Here is a 7,855-nt window from a genome sequence, read left to right as displayed (position 1 = left end):
CGAAACCTACCAGAAGGCTCGAGCCTAATAAAATAGGCAAATTATAGACTTGTTTGTCGCATTCCATGAAATTCCACGAAATAAAGCACGAAATTTCAATTATCTCGAAAATTTCGTGGTCTAGGTCGCAATAAATTAAAAACGCCATAAGGATCTAGGTGCGTGGGGTGGCGTGGCTCTATGACTTCGTGAGTGATTGTTAACTCAAAGGTCCGTGGTTCGATTACGGCCCGGCCTTCACCCCACATATATCTCATTTAAAAAGTATATCAAGAGACACGGCATTTACGCGAACGCACGAATTGCGAGTACCCGAGATTTTGAGATTTCAATATATGTATAATACATATATATAAATTACAAGTAGTAAATAAAATGTGATGTTCCTATTTATTATTTCAAAATTTCATGTTCTCCAACTCTCCCAAGGTTCCCGGCTCGAGCAGTGTTGCGTGCTGTGATTTTTCGTGATTTTCCATAATTTCGTGATTTTTTGTTGAATGTGAGAGCATCTACTACTAGGAGCCTCTGCACAAAAATTTGACTTAAAATTTACTTAATATTGCTTGATTGGAAAAAATATCTGGGTCAAATCTAAAAAAGTGTGCAAGTAGAAACTTGCACATTGCTTCCTCATAACCAGAAATCTTTAGAGATCTACCCGTTGTAGGTGAAGAACATTTTAGCTCTGCTCTTAGAAAGACAGATCTACCCGTCCTAGGTGAAGGACATTTTAGCTCTGGTCTTATTGTTAGAAAGACAGATCTACCCGTCCTAAACATATTTTAAGATTAATCTCTCCGAGATATTTAACGAATACATTTCACTTTATTTTCTCAACAAGTTATTATTCAGTGTCTCCTTCTCCGCCATAATAGCCCACGGTCTATTCGAGCCGTGTACAGATTTGATAACAAAAACTGACGCCAACTTGTCCCAGAAAAAAAAGTAAAAAAAGACGTACCAAGTAAGTACACAAAACAAAAAAAAGTTAGCGTTATTATACTATTGTTAACTTAATCGCTTCTGCAATTAAAAAATTTTCCAATAGACGATAAGCTCAAAAATTTCGATTGTACAGAAGAAAAGCCTTTATAAGAAATTGATTAAAAAGTTAAAAGCTTTAAGTGAAAAAATACGAGATTAAAATTACGTGAGATTGTATATTGAAAATAAATTGATACATAAAAAAGATATAATTATATATAACCAAAATATATAAATTGTGCAAATTAAAAATTTGCACTTGGCTTCCTCATAGGGGAAGCTTTAACTTCCGCAAATTTGGAGATATCGATCTATTTCTATTTTGTTATATTTTTCAGTCTTTTCTGTGTGTGTACCCCTATTTCATATATTTTAATAATTTATTTAATTTTATTTTTTCTATAACTATTTCCATCAAAATCTCGAAAAAATTTTTTTTCATCATCACAAAGCTTCCTTTATGAGGAAGCAATATATGCAATAAAAGTACTCAATAATAGTATTCAAATGTATCAAATGTTTAAAAGAATTAAATTGATCAAAAATTAACTGTTCTAAAATGGATATGAAATAAATGCAGTTGGATCATAATAAAGAAGAAACTTGGTGTACTCGGGTCGCATTAAAATATAACATGTTCCATATCTGATGTTTCATAAATAATTGCTTACTAACCTGGCAACATCATAATCTATAATTATATGTACATATAAATACATATAAAAATCTATTACATTTTAAATATTATTCAATAAACAAACTAAATTGCCTATTCTTTGCTTTGTTTCGTAATCTCGTTACAATACACTTAGGTATTCTAGATATCTTAATTGTTACACTAAATGTGTGATTATTTGTTTGAGCAATTAAGATAATCGTATCAATGTATTATAATAATTTATAATTAGTTATTCATTATTGGATCAGATTTTTCATACAATGTATTCTTCTACAAGAACGATATTACCTGATAATTTGTCACAATAATTACTATTATAATTATCTACTTTTATAATGATGCTTCAATCCGAATACATCTCACGTCGTGATTTAAAAATCTCATTGACTTAAATGTAATCTGCTTTATTGTATGTAGTAAGTCGGGAGAAAATGCCCACGGTTAAGAATTGTTGTATAGAAATATGAACAAACTAATAGTCATAACTGCTTTGGAATGTTTGCAAAATGATACTTTAGCTTTTAAATAGTATTGCTGAAAATAGCCACCTTAAAAGTTATCGTTAAAATGTTGTAATTGTATTTTATGTTTATCCCTGCAAGACTGGCATTCTAACCCCGCACGATAAAAACAAATTATGAAAGATCTTAACAAAGAAGAGTACAACATATTACAAGAAGACTACTCATGCACTACTTGGTTTAAACAGACTTTTTTCGAGTCTTCAGATTTCACACAGTAAAACTGAGGCAGTTTACCCGCGCCACTTACTATTACAATAATCAAGTGTGTGAAGTTCGCAACCCTACATTAAAATTTTTTAGTTCTGATTAAAATTTTAGCTTCTTTTCGAAGAGTATAAAAGTATTTTTATTTTGTAAAAAAAGTTCAGGCAATTTATGCTTTGAAAAAAAACAATTAAAAAATTGAATGCTAACTTCACACCCAACTTTATAACCGAATACTTCTGAATAGCTTATCTGAAGCATTTTGACGAGTACTACAGTTCTTGAGAAAAAAATTTTTTTCGGATTTTTTTCGGATTTTTTCAAAAAACAAAAAAAATTTGATTTAAAGTCAAAATAGTTCTAATAGCTCAATTGATTCCTTTCGAAAAGTTCTAGAGTTCCTGATAAGTAAAAAACAGCAAAATAGAATTGTTTTAAAAAATTAAGGTAAATGTCCCTATGGCCGACACCTATAAGGCCGACCCAACAAAAGAATGGCGTTGTCAAGCGTGACAAAAATAAATTCGATAAAGAGTTTCATACTGGTGGATAGCTTCATACATGCACTTTCCAAAAATCGTAGGCTCAATCCATTCCGTCAAGTATTTTTCTAGATAGAGAAGAATAAAGGCGCACTAGTGCGTGCCCTCTCTACCGACCAGCTGTGTCCAATTTTGACCGGGCATGTCCCCATTACCGATTACCTTTTTTCAGAGCATGCGAGGCGGAGGTTTCAACCGAAAAGTAAACATAAAAATAAACATAAATCAATGATAAACATGATAAATACACATAAGTCATGAAAAGGTATTTTTATCAAGCCAAACCTGGACGACGACGACGACGACGATGGCGATGACGGTAACGACGGCGACTCTCCGCGCTTGGCAGCGTACGAGTCGCTGCTGAGCTGATAATTGCTCGCGCGTCGCCTGTCCATCCTGAACGAAGGGAAACGCTCGCGGTAACAACGGCTCGCACTGTGCCAGAGCTTACGCACGTAACCGGTACCGTGGACGTGGACGACACGGAGGGCCGCGCCGAGCTCGTGAATCGCCTCCCGCAGGTAACCGAGAACGTGATACGCGTGCGGCGACAGCAGACTGTCGTTGACGAGCAGGCGTTGTATATCAGCACGCACCCACACGTCACACTCAACACCACGGCGCCGCGACTACCGAGATCCCACATAGTACTGCCTCTAAGCGGATAACCTCACCGCAGCCGTCGGCTTCCGCAGCTTCGATGATACTGACGTTTACGTGTATGGTACTGGGGACATGCAGGCGTTTTGCTGTGTCTGACCTCGACCATCGAATAAATAAAAAAAAATGACAGTTTTTGACTAATTTTTTTTTTCGAATATGGCAATCAAATTGTAACAAACCATTTAGCGCTCGGATTATTCCTTACAAAAGGATTTTGAACGAAATACGGACTATTTAGGCGACCGACAATTCCTAACCTCACTCTTAAGAATACGCGTGGATGGTGACGTGCGGCAAGAAATGCGAAAAAAAATATATTTAACTATTGTACTTACTCTGCACGTTATAATTATTTTGTACTGCACGAATTCCTGAATTTTTCCACTGCACTAATGAACGTGTTGTTGAATCAGCAGCCTCGTAAACAACGTTTCACGTCAAAAAAGTCGGTAGAGGGAACATGGTCGGCCATGGGGACATTTACCTTATCATTAAAACGCAAATGGTATTCACGCCAAACCTTCGAAATCGAATATCTTCTTAAAACTCCCATCAAAACGCCTGCAACTCTACCACTAACTAGTGGCGATCCGACCACTATAGTTAAAAAGATATTCGTAGATGCAACGGATGAAATTCGACTAAGCCCCGTTTCACACGTATCCGACACTGGACTATTGACGCCAGGTATCCGATCGCGAAGTGTATGGATTAATATGGGAGCATTTACACGTTTGTCCGATAGTCGATTTGTAAAAACAAAGAAAATCGATCGGATACCCGGCATCGGTAGTCCAGTGCCGGATACCTTACGTGTGAAACAGGTCTAAATCTTTCTGTCCGTAAACGGTACGGGCACGGCGCGGTTGTCTAAATCGACCTTAAATCGGAGATATATTCACGGAAGGAGTTCGTTATACGAGTAATATTGATATAAATCTCGCAGCATCAATATGTACGCAGATAATCGATTAAAGATGCAACGATAAAATTATCGTAAACAATATCAATGAGTAAAACGCATAATTTATTGCATCGAATACAGACATTCATGGTGGCGTATTAAAAAGTTGAAGAAAGTTACGTGCAACGTGCGTAACTTTCTTTCATTTAAAAAAAAAAATGTATAATTTTATGAAATAATGAGAAATTCTTTTTCTATACGGCTAATTCACTGCAAATACAAGTGTGTTATTTTAACTAAAGCTCTTCTTAGACATTTCCTGTCGTTTTGAGTAATGCCATTTAACACGGTTGAACATATTAATGCGATTAAACGTGTTGATTTAACACGCAACAAAACATGTAAAACGAGCTTAAGTCAAATGTATCATTTTTAAACGTTTATGCGTGTAGAAATAACACACTTGGATTTACAGTGTATGATAAAACGGCCTGCAATTACAATTAACTACAAAGTATTCCATACATATAATAATTAGTCTATATGCTCTATATAAATCAAAATGGTATAGTTACCATAGCTGTCTCTATTATACGCTATTAAATAAGGAAAAATAAAATAGAAGCGAGTTCACGCTGGCAAAACTGGAAACGATCAGTCCGATTACGTGATCGGAGGCACTGTTGGCCGTGTACCAGACCCGCGGCCGACCGACCGGTCACTCGCCGATCCGCGTTAAGTACGCGATCGCGTATACACATACTCATTCTCTCGGTCGGACCAAGTACCGGTAATCACGCTAGCCACGGCGGCCTCTCTTCCGTCCGCGTTGCAAACAGTAGCAAGACTACTACCTTTCGTAAATCGTGGCAGAAAAGAACGCGAAAAAGTGGAGAATCTGTGTTAAAATCCAAAGATTCAAGTGGCCTAAAAACAATGCTGGTGCGAGCACTCTCGTATTGTAATGGAGGAGTCAGGCTGTCTTAGGCTCTTGATTCTCTGCACGAGTCTCTTTGGACCTGAGATCAGAGTCAATTACCGGTCTGGTGATGCGAATATATAGCCTCTTCCAGTCAAGTCATGCGCCCACCTCCCAGTGATTGCAGTGGTCCCTCGCTGGATCGCTGCAATCAGGCTGTTCCGATTCAGTACGGCTTGGTCGCAGGATCTGATGATGGCTGGCCAGCGCGCTCTGCAGTAACCAAGTGGCGTCAATGGCGATATGACTGCGCCTCTAAAAGCCTGTAGTGATACAGACCCAAGTACCGCTGGTGAGTTGTGAAGCCAAGGAAAAGCACGATTATCTGGGAAGGTTTCGGCTGTCAATCCGTTTGCTCCCCAACATGCAGTAAATATGAAGAAGTCAAGAATGAATCTTCACGCCCGGGTTCTCGAATGGTCCGGGCACTGCACGCACGATGCGAAATTGATGACTCGGTTAGTGCGGAGACACCCAGTGACTGCGTAGCTGGCTCCTCGAGAGTAGGCGCTAGTTATCGGGTATAGAAACGATTACGCCTCTTGATGCACAAAACTCATGCCACGAGTAGTCGTGGCCCCCAATAGCCTTCTTCTTCTGCTTCTTCTTTGTAAATTTTATGGCACCTAATTTTCCTCAGGATCACATAACGGCCAAGAAAAAGTCGAAAATGATAAGTACAAACTCGAAAGATTCAATCCAAACTCGGCGCTAATTGCATCAGCAATCTTCAAAAATTATTCAAGACAAAACACGTCCGAACATGTCCACGGTCTCGACTAAACTTGCCCCTAGTAGCCGTGTCAAATTAAAATAGAAATAAATAGTAATAAGTTATTTCGTAAATGGATATCCATCTGTGTCAAACGCAGTGCACGGGCAATGCGTTTCAATCATGCCCGGCGCCGGGGATCGACACGCAACGGTGGCGGGATTCGCGTCCGCTTCTCCCACGTTGCAAGGCCGGCCAACTTCGATTCCCCGGCTAGAGTGAAAGATAATCGCATGCTTTAATGGGCTTGAAACCCTTAAGGGGGGGTCGTTCGGCTGATTCAATTGGAAGTCGTAGGTCAATGAGACCCCTTCGTCGAGACTGGAATCCGATTGGGCCTGATGATCGATCGAATGATGTTTTCGCTTGAACCGTGACTGACCCGTCTCGCGAAAACCCTTCGCGAATGGATTGTTATTGATCTTCAACTTTGCGATATTCTCGTTTTAGAATGCCGTCACCGCGATAAATTCCGTCTCTTTGAAAGCAAACAACGCGGTTCGATGAGCAAAGAGCTCGTTGTAGTTCTTCACATCAAAGCAACGGACTATCCAGATCCTAGAAACGTATTTGTGCATCGATGTTAATACGTTATTATTGGAATCGTTGATGTTGTTCGTGAGCTTTAATTTATTGAAGCTGATTGAAGCTGATTGTCCATCCAGCGACTCCCCGTTGCCGGACTCTCGGGATGCTTATAAATCCCATATAGCCGAAGGGCTGTTGCAGCTCTGCCGGCCTCGTAAAACTCCAGCCACCCATATTGCTGTTCTTGGCCCCGTTCTGATATCCACAGAGTACTTGCGGCGATCAGAGGCCGGTGCTATCTCCATAAGGACATAATAATTCTCACGTTTCTCTAAACCGCTTACGTTTATTTGAACGGACGGGAACATGCGCCGACCGCTCTTAGTAATTATCATTTCTGTATTATTCTCGTAGAATTGCTTCCAGAGGTTTCGATTAAGCAGCTCCACGTTGACTCGCTTGAATTCATCTTCTCACCTAATTTGCGTTGTAGAGCGATCGGTGACTGCGCGAAAAGTGGCGATGCCAGTTGCATATTCAATTCCAGAGGCATCAGTGAGTTGTTTGGATCCTGAAGAAACATCTCCGATGATGGACGTTTCTTCTCCGACACCGTCGGTGTAAGGTACAAGGTAAATACAGAAATGATCAAAGCAAACGTCGAAATCACGTGCAGTTGTAGAATGGAACTAAGACAACCGGTTCTCGCCTACCAGTGACCTACCACAAAACGGGATCAGTGCAATCCGCCGAAATTAGGCGAACTATATGTGTCGTTGGTCGTTCGACGCCAACACATGAGACAACCACGTGTCCATGAACCTTTTGTCCTTTCTGCCACGATTGACAAAAGGTAATATATAAAGTAACAAATAACGTTCACGTGATAATTTTAAATGCCATAATCACATTTATCTACTGAGCCAGTTAAAATAAATATTAACTCATTACGCGTTGTTAATCCATTTGTCCGTGACTTTCTCTTTCTTTAACCCTTTAGGAGCCACACATCGATCCCGTTGGAGTAAGATGTTATAATTTATAAGATAGTCTTAAAAGACGTCCATAAT

At 39.4% G+C, this 7,855-nt stretch overlaps 1 long non-coding RNA gene across 1 annotated transcript; it reads right to left on the bottom strand.

The window, feature by feature from the left end:
- Positions 1–2,946: 2,946 nt before the first annotated feature.
- Positions 2,947–4,089, bottom strand: LOC112454351. The gene is made up of 3 exons (XR_003040716.1): positions 3,938–4,089; positions 3,222–3,699; positions 2,947–3,098 (listed from the first exon to the last, which is right to left on the bottom strand). It is a non-coding gene; the product is annotated as an uncharacterized LOC112454351 (long non-coding RNA).
- Positions 4,090–7,855: the final 3,766 nt, after the last annotated feature.

Source organism: Temnothorax curvispinosus, unplaced genomic scaffold (assembly GCF_003070985.1).
Source record: "Temnothorax curvispinosus isolate PA1 unplaced genomic scaffold, ASM307098v1 QBEX01000450.1, whole genome shotgun sequence".
NCBI lineage: Eukaryota > Metazoa > Arthropoda > Insecta > Hymenoptera > Formicidae > Temnothorax > Temnothorax curvispinosus.
This window is presented reverse-complemented; position numbering and strand designations above follow the sequence as displayed.